An 18,137-nucleotide genomic window follows, 5' to 3' on the forward strand; every position below is an offset into this window, starting at 1 on the left:
GTGTTCGCCTTTAAGTTCGAAGACTGTGTCTTGGCATGGTGCCGAGCTCCTCAAGGGTATACAGAGAGCCCCTCGGTCTTTAATCAAATCCTGAAAACGTGTCTAGAGAAATTGGTCATGCCCAAAAATTCTGTCCTGGTACAGTACATTGATGACCTACTAGTGGCATCAAAATCACGAGAAGATTGTGTCACCGACACAATTGCATTACTGAAACATTTGGCCGACGGAGGACACAAGGTGTCTCCAGAAAAATTGCAGTTTTGTCAACAAGAAGTTACATTTAGGCCACAAAATAGAGGGAGGAGTTAGAGAAGTGACACCAGAAAGATTAAAAAATAATTAATCAAATGCAACTACCTTAGACACAAAGGGAAGTGAGAATGTTTCTTGGAGTAGTCGGGTACAGTAGGCAGTGGATTATTGGGTTTCCCTGCTGGCAAAACCATTGATTCAGTTAACTCGGAAAAGAGCAAAGGACCCTATTGTCTGGAATGACGAGTGCGTGGAAGCATTTGTGAATTTGCAAAATTTTCTGTGTGAGGCCCCTGCCTTGGGCATGCCTAATTATACAAAATAATTTGCACTCTTCTGTTGTGAGAGAGAAAGTTGTGCACTTTCAGTTTTGACTCAAAGGCATGGATTAAGCCGATGTCCAGTGGCATATTTTTCTGCTACTTTGGATCCTGTGGCTTCAGCTTTACCTGGCTGCTTAAAAGCAGTAGCTGCTACTTGTATGAGTCTGGAGAAAAGTGAGTCAATTGTGATGGGACATCCAGTCAAAATTTATGTCCCACATTCAGTTGAGATTGTTTTGACAAGAAGTCAAACACAGCACCTTACCCCTAGTCGAATGACTAAGTATGAAAGAGTGATTTTGGGAGCGAAAAACGTGACAGTAATAAGATGTACGATAAAGAATCCTGCCACATTATTGCCAGTCCCATGTTGTGAAGAAGTGAAAGATGAAGTGGATCATGATTGTTGGATGTGACTGAGATGTGTACCAAGCCCCGTCTCTATATAAAAGAAGAGCCCCTGAAAGAGCCAGATCATTAACTATTTGTAGATGGCTCATACATGAGAACAGAAGGAGGAGGACTCAGTGCAGCATACTTTGTATGTAAAGTGTCGGGGGTCATTGAAGCATCCTGTTTAGCAGGAGTCAAGTCTGCACATGTAGCAGAATTTGTGGCCTTAACAAAGGCATGCAAACTTGGGAAAAATTGGAGAATAACCATATTTACAGACAGTCAAAATGGTTTCGGGGTTGTGCACGACTTCGCCCAGCCTGACAGAAAAACAGGATTGAGTCCCCATTAAATACTTATGGGAAGGGCATTTTTCCTGGACATAAATTGATGAGTATAACTGATGATCTGGTATTGGACTATTGAAAAGGTTTGGCTGACCTAGTGCATTCTGTCTCTCACCAGGTTGGAGAAGACGCAGTTGCCAGGCAGCCGACACAGGTGCATGATTTGAATCCTGGAGACTAGGTGGTAGTGAAGAAACACGCCAGAAAATCGTGCCTAGTACCCAAGTGGCATAAACCACGTCAAGTCATACTGGTCACTACTAAAGCAGTGAAGTGTGCAAGTTTACCCAATTGGATTCATGCAAGTCATACCAAAAGAGTTCCAGGCCCTACTGAAGAAGAACTGAGTGAACCAGTTGAAAGAGCTGAAGGTTGTGAAGTTGAAGAATCTAGAGTCTTAGATTCTGAAGTAATAGACGAGGAACAACCGAGCACAAGTCAGGAGGGATGGACACAAGTGATTGACATACCTGAAGTTTTTATTCAGACAAGAAGAAGAACCAGATTAGAGAGACAGGAAAGTAGAGAGGATAAGATATGTGTAGAAGAATGCGCTCAGGAAGAAGTGAATAAAGCTACTCGAGACCCTGCTCAGGACCAGACAGGGAAAGAAGAACATATTAAGGCAAAGACAAATATAACTATTCAAAGACCTGAGCAGGGACAGATAAGAGAAGAAGAACATGTTCAGGCAGCAGAAGAACAAATTTTAGTAAGAACGGAACAGGATCAGTTAGGAGAAGAAGAACAAGTTCGGGCAGAAGAAAATCAATTTGAAATAAGACCTGAACAGGACCAGATAGAGGAAGAAGAACAGGTTCAGGTGGATTAAATAACAACACTAAGACCTGAACAGGAACAGGTAGAGAGTGGTTCAGAAGAAGAACATATTATGCCTAGACATACTGAAAATGAAAGAACATTAGAAAAGGACGGAGAGGGTGACAGTGCAGTTCAAGTTAAAAGGGTCAGAAAGGGTGATAACTGGCCGAGTGGAGTAAAAAGACTGAGATAATATCTTAGAAAGATAAACAAGAGACCGTAGCAAGTGAATGAGGTTACTAGTCAAACTCAGCCTAAACAGTCAACTGTAAGAAATATACGAAGAAGCCCAAGACTGAGAATTTTGAATAATAAATACAAGGCTCCTGAATGGACCTATGTAATATTAGAAGAATTTGAGAATTTAGATTTATGTGAGAAATCAGAAGAAGTAAATGTTACTCAGATTGATTAAAGGAAATTGAGACCACTTTAGAAACAGGAATTTGAATTTACAAAGTGAAGAAAGAAAGAGGAGACAATATCTTCTCAGATTAAAATGGCAAGAAATGAAGTCACTGAGCAACCGAAACGAAGTTTAGGACGAAGGTGTCGTATAGCCTGCATATGTAGTATCTTATTAGTAATCTCAGTATGGTTATTTCTAACAGTAGCAGTGCCTTTATTAATGATAACAAATAAGAAAAATGATACATTTACTAATGAGAAGACAGCTACAATAAATGGAGATAGAGTAGAATTAGAAGCAGCAGATGAGAAAGATTTTCTTCCCACAGTATTAGATAATGACACGTCTTTAAATGTTTTTACAAAATTGTTTTTTCAATATGTAGGTATAATGAGGATTAGTGATTTTTATGTCTATATGAAATTACCAGCGTCAGTATCAGAGGGAGTCACATATCACCACTTACCGTTAACATATGGTATATCATGTAGTGTTCTAGCAAGTCTGTTTTATGCAACTGGAAAACTTCAGTATTAATATTCAAACTTAGATGTAGTGTTTTCAGAGCTTTCTATATGAAAGAATATGAATCCAGTACTTAGTAGCAAAGATGCACAGTTCATAGGTGAATTTTTCTTAACAATGAAATCAATAGATATAGTCAAGGTACAAAAGAATAATTTAACATGTATATTACGTGAAGAAGAGAAAGTGTTTTTGAATTTAGTTGAGAGAAGGAGACAGGATTTCCAAAAGAAAGTTGCTGAACTGAAAACCCAAGTACCACCATGGGCTGAGAAGGAGGGAATTTATACAGCTGGCAAGGCTCATGCTGCGATGTCCCTGGACTTTGTGAACAAAGGGAAAACCTGCCTCCATAGTTTAAAGACAGATTATAATAACGTATTTATTGGATCCAGTGATTGTGAACATAACTTCCTAATTTTAGGAGGTTGGGGCCTAAAAGGGGGACGGATCCGGTATTCCCTGGGGTTTACTACGTGTGAGGGAATAATGCTTATTATAAGTTGCCTGTACTGTGGTATGGAAGTTGCTTCTTTGGGGTAGTGTTTCTGAAAATTTACCATGTAAAAAGAATCACTGGAAACAATGAAAACACTAATGGACTAACACGAAGAAAGAGAGCTAGTTTTTCAGAAATAATAGGTGACATATTTGGTGCATTGATACCTTCAGTGGGAGTCATTCTGAATTCACATAGAATTTGTCAATTGTCAACAGTAGTTGATCGTCTCTCGACTGATACAGCTGGGGGTTTCTTGATGATAAATACCGAAATGGTTGCAATTAGGTCTATGGTTTTACAAAATAGACTTGCGCTTGATATTTTATTAGCAAAAGAGGGCGGAGTCTGTAGAATGTTGAAAGTTCAACATTGTTGCACTTACATTCCTGATAGAAGTTAGGAAATTAGAGGGTATATAAAGAATATTACAAAACTTCATTACAATTTGAAACCACTGAAGGTTGATAGTGTATGGGAAAAATTAACTAGAGTATTTCTTCAATAGGGACTCGTTTTCTGATTTAGGGAAAAGTATTTTAGATCAAATAATTCTTCCAGTAGTTAGTATAATGATGATAGTTTTAGCAATAATTATTTGGCGTAAATGTTGCAGAAACAAAGGAAAAGGACGAAAATATGAAGAGAATGGGAAAGGAAAGAAAAGAAAGAGGGAATACGAGGAGATCCAAACGGAGGAAATGAAAGGGAGAATATACAAAAATATGAGAGACTTAGAGAACAAAGGTGAAAATGAGAAGGAATATGAGGAGAATGAGAAATGCTGAAAGTTGGCATCTGAGAAGGAATGGGTAATGTTGTGATGGCTCAAAAAATGCCATCCGAGAGGGGATTGATGGAGCAAGGACTCGTTGAAAAGAGGCTCTTTTGGAAGCAATCAGCTGCTTTAATTCACTAATAAGTTATTACATTTGTTTTGTGTAAAACTAATACGTACCACATAAATACGCGGGTTATTGAAGCTTGCTTATGTGTTTAATAATATGAATAATACGAACAAACGACTAAAACTGCTTTAATGGGGAAATCTTTACTGTGCATGCGTCAACTGCCTCTACGCAGTATGACGAGTTAACGCTTGGTGGGAAATTCTTACACATGAGCAGAAGGCGCTAAAATGGAGTCTTGAAGACTCACGTGCAAGGCACCTGCATAGCTGAAGCGAAAAATAGTTATTTTAATAATGCTAATGCAGGGAAAGTATTAATAAATAAAGGGGAATAGAGTAGAGATGGGTAGTAAACAGTGCGATCATTTATTTGTGAAAGTAACATTTGTCTTTTTGACTTTATTACTAGTGCACATTTGGGCCTCTCTTGTATAACTGAAGTAAGCTGAGTCAGAGAAGGACTGTGCATATCTATTTGAAAGGAGCCATGAAGGTCAATGACAGAATACTTCTACGGGAACCAATCTGAGTGCCGTAGCCTGGGAACGGATGGTGCAAAGTTCAGCAAAGAGATGTTCCATTCATCGTAGTGTCATTAATGTAGCAAAATGAATGCATGTAGTGGATGGGAATAAAACTTTGAAAAAAAATTAAGGGGATGGGTTTGCGAACAATGGTTTAATGAAATTAAATGACATGTAAGCATGGTGTGATGATCTTCCCCCCTTGCCTGACCAATTAGATTTCGTATCTTTACAATATTTAATTTTTAGTGGGTGGAACATGAAGAACGAAAGGTATAATTGAGATAGCTTTAGTTAGTTAGTCAGATAAAGATTTACCGAATGCTGTAGATTCGAGATGCTGTGAGTTTGGAGCGGGAGATGCTGATGCGGGGAGATATGCTGTGAGATGCTGATGAAGAAGCCGAATGCAGAATCTTCTATCCTAATTTAATTGGGTTAGATAAGAAGATTGCAGAAGAATCTCGAGGAGGAAGAGAGTGTCAGAGAGGGGCGCGGCGCAGTCGTCAGTATTCTATAGAGGTCATCTATCATGTCCTGATTCCTGTCCTGAAGTCTTTGTCTCCTGACCTTTCCCGGGGGACCCTTACCAGTTCTTTGGCCAAGGGGTTGGTCTTCACACTATTCTTGGTAATGATATTTTCTCGTTATTTGTGAATGATCTTTTCTCTCTGTCCTCTCCCTTTCTAAGCATTGATCGTTGTGCGAGTCCGTAGTATGTTTTTTGATGAAAAATCAATTGATTTATCTCTCCTACGAATGATGGTGATTGTACTGTGTATTTGAGATTGTTCACATGCACTAGAAAATTTAGATAAAGATTTAAAACTTCCTTGCTTTAGAATTAAGGTAAGAATTTAGAGTTAAGTTAATCTTCACCATCAACTAGTTCAACTAATGATCCATCGAACAGAGGAAATAACTTTTTGATCAGTGAAAGGTTAGTTAGGACTATTGAATAACTAATCCTGGATATTTTGATCACATATATAAACTTTGACTCCAGCAGTTTACTTAATTGTGTGTGTTTATGGGCCCAGGTGAGTATATGGTAGTAGAGTATTTGTTGTTGGTACGCCGCTGGATCACCACTTTCAATACGTTATGTAGAATAGCATGGTTCGGCTCTCCTGCTTAGGCCATATTTCGGTTGATTTATGGTATTTTGATTTGCATATTCTTCTTGATCATATGTAAATTCAGGCTGCATTAGGTTCTCATCATATTTTTCTATCAATTTTGCTGACTGGTCTAATTTGTAACCTGAACTAAATGTGTTAATAAACGTCTTACCTTTGGATACTATCGTCTCTGTCATTCTTGTGGGGCCACCTTGGTCCCAATGTACTCGCAATGTATTCTAATGTTGGCTCCTTTGTTATACTTCAGATTGGCAATCAAGGTCCAGAAGACCAAGGGGGATTCTATTTGATGGATTCACCAAGAGGTTGAGAGTCAAGAAACCCCGCTCGATCGCTAATGAATAGAATACTTCAACAGAATGAGTGCTGTATGTACTAGTGCCAGTAGAAGACAGCCAGTGGAATACACCATATTAATAACATGGTAACAGCTATAAAAAAAAATACACTGTGTTGTCATGAGCACATTCAAGTAGAACTAAAACTAATGAAAAGTGCCTAACAACTGTATATGACTATCATGAAAAAGCCTGCCAATCCATGCCCACATAATACTGGCTGCATCACCGCTCTCCTTTCTATCACATATAACTCAAATTTCTGGATTGCCATACTCCTGAACTGCTCCTCACACGAATGTATGACATTACATCGCATACATTCACAATGGGGTAGTTTACATTGCGTTCGTTACAACGCAATTCGTTACAACGACCTGCGCTAGAGGCGCTGGACTGAGGAATAGTATGATTTACTATTACTATTCCAACTCCAGTGTGTAGAACAGTAGCAAAGGTGTTGGAATAGTAAATCATACTATTCCTTAGTGTAGAGCGCCATACAGCGCAAGTCGTTGTAACGACTTGCGTTGTAATGACCACGTTGTAAAGCTATCGCGGTGTAACGACCACGTTGTAAATGTCGTTCTCCCCATATACATCAACATGATTCCATTATTCCTATCGTCATGACTCTCAACCCCATCCATTAAATCACCTTCTACGACTGAACCCCTTTCCATATTGAATGTCTCAAATTCCATCTTTGACATTTACACAGTTACACAGCTATGCCTTACCTGCACACGCTTTGCATGGTTCACTGATTCATTCATAAAGAAAAAGGGTGGCCCAAGTGTCAAAGCAGCCAGCAGTGAAACAACATGACACTTAGGGCCATATGCATCAAAGGATTTTGCTCATTCTGTGTCTATGGGAAAATGTGTTCATGCATATGGCCCTTAACCTTCAAGCCAAGAATAAGGGCAACATGATGTAAGTCTCGTAGAGGGTATCAGCAGGTGTAAGTGGTGTAGCAGGGGAATTGGCACTGGGCTCCACTACCCTGAGAGGCCGACCCCTGGCTATTGCTGTATTTTGCTTCCTAATCAGCAGTCAGGGTGGGAATTTTTAATTGCACTAGGGTGCTCGTCACACTTTCTAAGCAAATGGGTATGAGAAGTGTTTACCCTACCTTCCGGGTATTTATAGTTGTCTGTGATGTCCATTCAGCTGGTACTGCCGACAGCCTTCGTGCTGATGAATTTTCCAGCAGAGCTGCAGTCACTTTTCACTCTCCACTTGGATCCAAACGTGACGCGGTCTGCGTTAACTTCCGCAAACACAAAAAGTGCGTCATAGCCGAGGTCCATGTCTCCTTCTTTAATGGCTTTCACTGAGGTGGGACTGCACTGATATGTACCTGGAGCAGACAAGAAATCACAGTAAATGTCCCTGATTCAGAATCGCTTAAAGCCCATGTTGTATTTTAATATATATCATGCCTCATAAAGACCACTTATGGCATCACAATTCATGAGCATTTCCTCTTTGATAGACTATTTGGTGGACAAAACGTATAAAAGGGATATGAACACATTTTCACTTTGAATTTCCTCTGAACTTCGCAGCCTGCCTTTTCCTTCCTTCCAAATCCTCTATGTGTCCATTCAAGCTCTTTCCTAGACAGAACGCTCTCCAGATCTCTTAAGCATATTGGCCAATATTTCTAGTCCATTTCATTGTGGATTTCTAATTACTTTGCTGCAAAATTACTCTGCATTTCTGTCTACTACACAAATAGAAGTCCTCAGGCAGCTACCAATAATCAAATATTACTGGGACAGCATTACTGCTATAAGTGTGTAGTGCTCTGTGTGCATGCTTGTGTATGAGCACAAGGATAAGTATGTAGCGGCATATTATCAAGCACGGCGTTAAAATTATCGCCGCTTTAGCGGCAGAAAACTGCCGCTAAAGCGGCGATGATGGGCTTGATAATATGCCCGTAAGAATTCCAATAGAAGCCCATGTTGACACCAGAACATGGGTTTCTATTGGAATTCACAAGGGCATATTATCAAGCCCATTATCGCCGCTTTAGTGGTAGTTTTCTGCCGCTAAAGCGGCAATAATTTTAACGCCGTTTCTTGATAATATGCCCCGAAATTGCTTAGGGGAGTGTTTATGCCAATGGAGGTCTTTGGTTCTGGGGTGTGTGTGTGTGTGTGTGTTTGTGTGCGCGCATGTGCGTGAGTGTATGTGTGTGTGTGTGATCCACACTGTGGAGATCAGCTCGGTCCTCATTGTGTCGGTTACCCTTGAAAGAACCAGGCAAAAACTATCTTTATGAGGACCGTTAGGTACTTTCGAGAGAGTGGATCAAATAATTAACAGTGCAGTTTGAATGGTTTCGGTGCGCTTTATAACATACCCTACTATTAAGGTGCGCGTACAGTTAGAATAGTAATTGCACACTTCAATACGGTCAATGGCCGGTCCTCATAGTGATATATAAACAATGTTGTGTGTGTGTGTGTGCATTCAGTGTTTGTGTGTGTCACTGCACAAGTCTTTGTGATACAGTGTGAGTTTTTGAATGTTACACTCTGTATATGTTAATGTGCATACGTGTATGTGTAAGTGTGAATAAGTATGAGTGTGTAATTGGGCTATCACAAATTGCATGAGTACATTTGCGGGTGTGAATGGAGGCCTGTACCTTTGTGGGAGCGCATCTGTGTGTATCTTTGTGAGTGCTTTCTCGCAGTGTAATATTGATCTTTTCTTATAGAGCTGTGTGAACCATCAATGACCACTGTTTTTCGTTTTCTCCTCACATGGATATCTGTACTGGTTAGTTTATATATATAAATAAAAGTAGCAGATCCCAAGGTATTTCACCTAAGTCCACTGCAGTTTACAACCCACAGACCCTTCCTCTTCTGCTGAATACAATGCCAGCATTATGCACTAACAGCCACACTCAAACAAGAGCACATTTTGGGCTCATCCACACCACATCACAGTGTATGGATAGCATGAAAGTGCTAGTTTTATGATTTTTTAAGTAGATTAAATAGTTAAACGCTCCGCTAATGAACTCTGCTAAGACTAGGCAATCGCTGAATTTGTGTAGAAGTCTACAAATCAAGTCACCTATTGTCAGTGGTCACAAATAAGTGCCAGTCTTGAACACCAGAAAACAGGCAAAAATTAAGCACTGTATATCATGTTCCCCACTGGGAAGTGCAGTATACTGTTTATAATATTTACACTCACTCACTTGCAGCAGTGTGCACCTCAGTGGTGCTTGTATCCCAAAGGGCTGTGAGGTTCATCAGTTGGCAGTTTTGTATCATTTTCTCCTCATGTACTTGCCAGGCAAAACAGACACTGTAACAATGTTTAGGTTCCCTTGACTCAGTACAGTGCACCTTCTCCTCCTCACACTGCTATCTTACAGCTCTCATTGCTTTAATATATTAATGCGAGTTTACCAACATTAACATGCAAGTACGATTTGTCCTTTTTATCAAGATGCATTGGACTGAAGTACAAAATTTGGACATTCATACGTGGACAATTGACACCAACAAATGAGTGTAAAAAGTATTTGTGTGAAAGTGAATGTTTGTGTGTGTATGTGTGGGCCTGTTTACACGTGAGGTAATGCTTGTATGTACATATTGAGTGCACAATTATAAGTGTGTGGTAAAGGTGGAAGTGCATGTGTGCCTGTCAAACAAGCTGATATCATTGTGATGCATGACATATGTTGGAAAAATCTGGATTATAAAGAGGGCAATTATATTTTTGATGCAAATCCGTTCAGTAGTTTTTCAGTTAATAAAGGAAAAAGAAATAAAGATATCTAGGGACGCGAATCCTCTGTGGATCTGACAGATCTCCAAATGAGATCAAATTAGCGGGCACCACTGATGGAACCAGTTTTCATCAAGATTAAGCATAGCTCTGTTTTGTGTTTCAGACAGAATGCATTTAAAATGGCACGCAGATTTTGGTGCAAGTGAAAACACATTGCACATGAAACATGAAATGAGGCCTAGTCAAATGCTTTTTAAAAGTGGCACTTTTGGTGCATGCAAAGTGAAACATGAAATGAGGCCTGGTCAAAATGCTTTCAGTCTGAAATGAAATCATGTAAAACCATGCTTAATTAATTAATGATGGATGTTTAATATGTTTAGTGTAGATTTAACCTCACTACATAATGTACATTTAATTTAGAGATTTTTTTTTTTTACTTTTAAAGTAGCACATAATTGTGCTGAATTAACGTGTTTTTGCAGTGTAGAAAACTTGTGATTTCAGTTTCCTTTAGAAGGGTCACTGTGGCCTCTTTAGCTTTGAAGATAAGCATGGAATGTGTGTTCTCTCCTCCCAGCTCCTTTCCCTTGTAATCTACACTCCCTGTTCCCCTCTCAAGAGACTTTGGCTTTGTTTCATATTTGACAATGCATATTCAGTTCATAATACATCTTTCTTATAATATGTATTAATTAATCAATCATGCACTAACACCACATGTGGGGCAAATGCATTTTGCATGAAAAGCTATCTAAAACATTAGAGCATATTGCTATGAGTATGTATTAATTGTTTGCGCTTTGAAAATTTGCACTAGAGCATGTTTATGCTATGTTGTACATTGCACATTTTGCATGTGGTGCACAAATAATAGACAAGCTGCTTTAAACTAATAGCTTTTGCAAGGTAATAACTAGTATAGGGTACTAGTATGGGAGAGGTAAACATAATGGATTTTATTTCATAAATTAATATTCTTTTGTGTTTGTTTTGCTTTTTGGGCCCACAATAAAATGGCTGCCTAGGAATCCAGCATGGCTGAGAATTGTTAGCAGTGTGCTGAATGAGAGACGCATGCGCAGAAGAATGTGCCAGCTGCATGAACTGCCAGGTGCCTCAAGTGAAGACACATGGGTCAAGGCCACAATGAACTGTACACTCCTGTCATCGTGCCAATGTACCAGTGTTTGCGGGAAAGTGTCATCCCTGTGTGCGATGTGAAAGCGAGAAGGAAATGGACTGATACATTTTTCCGCTTAAATGTTGCAATATTTGTATAATTATTGATGGTGAAACATATGACTGTATTAAGCCTTAACACTTCCTTTGTTAAAACCGGTATGAGTTGGATTTGCAATGAGAACAGGATGATGAGACCCTCATGTCACCTATGCTAACCAATCACAGTGCGAGTTTCTACTGAAACTGCAACATTATTAGTATAGTCAGCTAAGAATTAGAGTATAAATAATGACGTGTCGGTCTTAGAGGAGAGATGAGGAGAGGGAGCAGATCTGACCAGACATCACATGGGTTAGGTACATGAATGTCACGGATGCAGCCTTGGAGGAGATTGTGTCCGAGGAGAGACAGAGAGAGGAGGGGGCCTTGCTCATGTTTTTTTCAGAAAGGCCTAGCACGTCATATTTTTGGCAAGGCAAATCATATTCTTCTGTGGTCTTGTAAAGGGAGGGCAGCCTCCCTGTGTGAGACACAGAAAGACAGATGAACAGACCAGGGCAGAGAGAGCAGCTGATAGAACAGGTTTAGATTTTGATGCTAAAACTCTAAGTTTATGATGTTGACTAACTAACTAGTTTTGAAAAGATGTATTTGTCTTATGCATTTATTTCTCCTTATGGGAGATTTTTGCCAATTATTAATGACTGATTAGCTTGCAAAACTCACTCTTGAATTATATTTTCCTGAACTCTTTAAAGAATTCTGACTGACATTTGATGCCTCATTCCCTTCCTTTATGGAATGCCTTGTATTCAGTCTGTAATATGTTCTGTATTAATTCTATTTTTCCTATTTTCAATTCTGTAACCTGATTGATATTTGACTAATGAATAAAGGGTCAGAGAAACTTAACTTTTGACTAGAAAATAAAACCCTTTAAAAATACTCACAACTCTCTTTATTGGCTTAAATATTAATAGCATTTTGATTTTTCATGTTTATGTAAACTCCCCTGAAGGTGATAACACGGTGGCAAAGGTCCATCACCTTTTAAAGCGGTAAACTAGAGGTAAATGATGTTTTCCATTGAGAAATTACCGTGAAATTACCGCTGAATCAGTTTCTGGTAGCAGAGGGAAGGTTAACACCATCACCAAAAGGAGCAAAGTTTAGTTTAAAACCTAAATAGCGCTAGAAAATTATTGCCCAAGTTAGATAAATGTCCAGATTCTCAAAAGAAAGTCCTGATTGCTGATTCCAATGCTCAGAACCTGAAGACTGGCAAAGCAGTACTGGAAGCTAATGCAAGAAGGCGATTGCTGGAATGGTGTGAGTATCAAAAGGGTTGTGAAATGTTGTTAATGTGCTAGAAGGTATGTTTTGTTTTAAAACTCTCTTTATTGGCTTAAATATTAATTGCATTTTGATTTTTCATGTTTATGTAAAGTCTCCTGAAGGTGATAACATGGTGGCAAAGGTCCATCACCTTTTAAAGCGGTAAACTAGAGGTAAATGATGTTTTGAATTGAGAAATTACCGTGAAATTACCGCTGGATCACCACCTCAATCAGGATGTGGTGTCAGCAATCTTGATAACTCGGACTCAGCCAAGTCCCAAGAAAACAGTAAAAAAACAAACAGAAGGTGGCAGGGTAGGAATACTCTTGCCCCCTAGGTCTGATGATGGCACCTATCGCCCCCCTCCCCAGGATGATTAAGCCCAAGGGACCGCTAACTTCCAGGATCCGGCCATTATTAAACAATGGGAGGATACCCCCATCCTGGGCCAATTTTAGCCCCGGGAACCCCATCCACCGGGGCCCGACCAAAATGTAGCAAGGGAAAAGGGGCTTTGCATCCACCCTCCTAGGCCGATTTTGACCCCAGGGACCCCATTGTGCTGGAACCCTGCCGATATACAAAATGCCAAAATCACACATGAAATAGGAAATAGACATAGGTGGCATATTATGAGAATTCCTAGGCCTATGATGGCAGTACACAGCAAATGGTGAGATCACCTACCTGAAGTAGATTGACATATTTTGTAGGTGTCAGATAGGTAGGCAACATAGGCCATATGAAGATAATTCATTGGTTCATGATGTCAATCCTACATTGGAACACTGGTAAACCTCTTTTTACAGCATAACAAACATATATCCATTCAGTTTCAAATCATGCACCTCAGACACCAAACATGTAAGCACGAAACACCTCAAACTGAACATCTTACAACTCTTCACCAATCCTGTCTTCTATAAATTACATGGCACACGCAGGCGTATTGCCTTTGCTAGTACCTGTTCAGTTATGTTACCTTGGCTACTCCTACATAGACAGTTCAATGCATGCTTTACTGTTTAAAGAACCTCCTATTTCACTTATATTTTACTGTTATAAAACTGATTTAATTGGTGTGTTTTAGAATTGTATCTACATAAACATATAGGGCCCGATTCACAAAGGTAAACTGAGACGAAAGTCTAATTTTACGAGTTTTGGTATTTACAAAGGGAATTTACGAGCAGCAAAGTTAGACTTTTGTCTCAGTTTTGGTCTTAGATAAACTTAAGACCAAAAGTTAGATTTAACTGAGCCAAAAGTCTATCTTCAGTACTCATTAATGCCCTTTGTAAATACTGAAAGTCATAAAGTTAGACTTTCGTTTCAGTCTACCTTTGTGAATCAGACACACTGATCACTTCTGCTACTGTAAAATCACTGGGTTATTAATTAGATTTACCACTTTCTCACTCCAAGATTCACAGTTTTATGCTCTTGCATCATAGTTTTTATGGCACACCTTGCAGTTTATGAAAGCTCTATGAACTGATGTTTCCAAGTCAGGTGTTAAAAGGGGACTCTTCATTGGTAAAAATGCTTCTTTCCAACAGCTTATTGATGCAAACAGAAGAGAAGGCGTATGCTGTTTTCAACAGTAGAATTTATGTGTGGCAAGAATTTAAGGGTGTTGGAGTAGATACTCATGCTATGTATTTGGTGAGTGTGGCAGGTTTGGTTGTGAGCCCGGTGCATGAACTTGTTGGGGATAAAGCTTCTTCAGTGTTCCTGTATTTTCTCTATGTGAGTGTTCAGTGATTATTACTCCTGTTTCGCACTCATATTTACAAAGTGCACTTGGACATATTACGAGAATTAGGGCCGGATTTAGAGTTTGGCGAACTGGTATTTACTCTATCAGAGCAACAGAATAAAGTACTCTGTCACCCTGAGGGAGTATCCGCCTGTCAAATTTCGAGGTGTCTGATGGCCTACCGGACATTTCTTATACTTACAGAAAGTGATGTAACAGTGGTTCCAGTAAGTGCATCGAAGTTTGACAGACCGCTCCATCAACATGATGGAGCTGTATTTCAAAAATTTAATGTTTTTTATTTAAAAAAAAAAAATCCAAGATGTTTTTTTTTATAAATAAAACAAAAACAATGGGGCATTTTACAGTTTTCATTGTCCTTTACTGCCATGTTTTACCTGGCAGTGACTGGCAATGAAAACTGGCCAATTGTCCGATCACTCTAAATAGTGGGGGCAGACAAATGGCCGAATCTCAGACAGCCCTTACTCATCGGTTCATCGGGGGTGTATGTCGGCAGGTGAGATGGAGGAGTCTATGCTGTCGAGATACTGGAGGTCCCCTCAACCCAAAAAGAGTTCGTTGGACCTTCAGTTTGGCGGCGAGGATACTCTATCACCACGGAGAGCCCTCTCTGCCAAACTCAAAATCAGGCCCATAGTCAGAATGGTGGATCATCTAGTAATGTTAACCTTGACATCGTTTTGATATATGATTTATCTTTGTATTGGATCTGTATTTATAAAGTGCCTTTTTTCAAACTGTATGGTGTCAGGGCACAGAATAATGGGATGTTTATTGTTACCCAACCCAATGTTCGTAGTTTTATTGACCTCATCAGATGAAAGGCTGAGTGGAACCACCCAGGACCTGAACCAGTGGCCATGAGGTCAAAAAACATTTCCCAGAAATGGATGCATTAGTCCACAGAGCTGTTAGATTGTGTTCACTGAAGGTAATGAAAATATTTCCTATACATTTTACAATTACAGTGTTACAGTTACCAGTGCAATTAGGAGTGTATCAAAGCTGTACCCCAAAACCGTTGAGTCTCCCTTCCAGACCAGCCCACGGATTAATAACAGTCTGAGGTCTTGATTCTGAGCATGTAGGAACAGAGAGTGGTATTTACTACATCGGTTAACTACCAATACCTGAAAGATTTAGCGGGTGGCATGTACCCTGGTTCATGGTTGTCCTTAGAAAAACAGCATAACTTCCAATTTAGTAATTATCACATTAGAATCTTGCCTTAATGTTGGGGGCTTGCCCAAGTCTATTCTTCACAATTTACCTGGGGCAAACAGTATGCTGTGATCACTGTTGCACAACTTGAAATTCGAATTACTGTTTAGACTCCTGTCAAGGAAATGTAAAGGAAATGTAAAGTTGAGTGTGGGTTGCATTTTAAACACCGATATATTTGCAGTCAATATCCGGCTCTCAATTACCTCTGTAAAAAAACAAATTCAGTGCAAAGGCATCAGTGTCCCAAGCAGTGGCGTAGCTAGACCTTTTGCCGCCCGTGGTGGTCCCTGCATTTGCAGCCTCATGACAGCTTCAGGTAAGAGGGAAGAGCGGGGAGTGGTGGTGGGTAAAAGTGCTGCCGCCCCCAAAACGCGTAATGCTCAGGGTGGACCGCCCGCCGAACCACCCACCCCTTGCTACGCTACTGGTCCCAAGTGCAACCCAGGCACTCCCTTCTAACAGTTCATGCACCTTTAGAGATATCACTTGACACGGGACAGGCATGTGGTTGCATATGTCTCTCCTTAAGGGAATATAGGAGGGGATCTATAAGCAGAGATTCAGGTTGATGAAAAGCTGGTTTGATTGAGGTAGGGCCAAGCTCACAATTACGAACATGACTGTACAATATAATCACTGCCACTGGAATTATGTGATTCTGCTGATGTGGTGTTTTCTTCATAGTTATGAATTTGCGGCATGTGCCACATAATCCACTATCTGCTGCATAATCTGCAAATATTAGCAAACAATTACAATTCTAGCTCAAACTGGTCCGAAGTAACATAGAACATGTCAAGTTGTGTTCCTGCACAGTGTAAGGCCCTTTCAAAGGGCTGATGAGTCACCTTTGTGCTGCTTCTTGATGTATTTGGCTGTTAAACTAGTACTAATGAGGTAAACACTTTGCCCAGACAGTGTTACCCTGTGTTTTTGAATGTTTTTAATGTGTATTTTGATGTCATTATATTTAATGTATTCTGATGGTGTATATGTATATATCTACATTAAGTTGAAATGTTATTTGGTTTATGATTAAACAAGATTGTTTTTAGAATTTATTGCTATATTTTGTCTTATTCTAACGATGTTATTGTTGTTGATATTGTCTTTTATGATTTATTTTTATTTTATATAGTCATTTAAAGGCAATTATAATTTTTGTGAATGATATTTGTATTTTCGATATTGTTAACAACAGATACTTTTCACACCAATATTTGGTCAACAATATTTTCCTTTTAGTAGGTATGATTTGGCGCTATTTTTTGTATCCAATATTATTTTGACTATATTTTTGTGAGTGGATAGTGCTTTCCAGTATATTCTGACATTGATCCATTTAGGACAAAATATCCTGATGTTATACCTCATTGGTACAATTGGATAGTGGGTGTGTGGTGATCCTCCAGGACATCCCTTTCCCATTCCCATAAGTCTTGCAGGTAGACGATGTGGCCACCCTTTCTTTACACCCCAATTTGGAACTCAGTTCCAAACATGGTATAGTTCTAGTCTGAAAAAGATAAATACACACATTTCTTCAACACATTTGTTTGAATCAAACAAACATGTTTTTCCCTCATGCCAAAGTATAGATTAAACTACTCAGAGTAGAAATATCGACCTGCAACAGCATCACGTTAAAACTATACTATCGACAACTACTATGCTGTCAAGGTAAGTATTTATAGGGGAGAATAGATTTACCACTTTTAACTACATGTTTACATACATTGAAGAATGTGAATGCAATATTGTAAATTGATATTTCGACTGTGGTATTGTGATATCCAAGGCCGCCTCAGAGTTTAAAGGTATGCCTCTAAATCATAGAGGCATTGTAGGCATGTCAAGGAGCGGAGTACATTGTTCAAGTATGTGTGAGGAAATTGACCATTGCTCGACCTCCTTTTATGCCCTATTCTGGCGTTGTTCTGTTTTATTCCATTTTTATATTTCTTTTTAGCGTTTTATATAGCGCGAATTAGACCGGAGAAATTGGGTACCAGAGTGTTTTACATGAGCACCAGTTTTGTTATGGAAGAACAAATTCATTTTTGTTAGGCACGGGGAGATTAAGGGGCATATTATCAAGACACGGCGTTAAAATTATCACCGCTTTAGCGGCAGATAACTGTCGCTAAAGCGGCGATAATGGGCTTGATAATATGGCCTTGAGAATTCCCATAGAAGCCCATGTTCTGGTGTCAACATGGGTGTTGTATTCTTCATTTAGTCTGCTTTCCCTTTAAAACGATCTACAAACAGTTCTCTAGTAATTATGGTTCAAGGAGACCCAGAATCAGCCATCAATTCCACATCTACATTCTCTATTCGTACATTACACTT

The sequence above is a fragment of the Triturus cristatus genome, chromosome 7 (assembly GCF_964204655.1).
Source record: "Triturus cristatus chromosome 7, aTriCri1.1, whole genome shotgun sequence".
In the NCBI taxonomy this organism is placed as follows: Eukaryota; Metazoa; Chordata; class Amphibia; order Caudata; family Salamandridae; genus Triturus; species Triturus cristatus.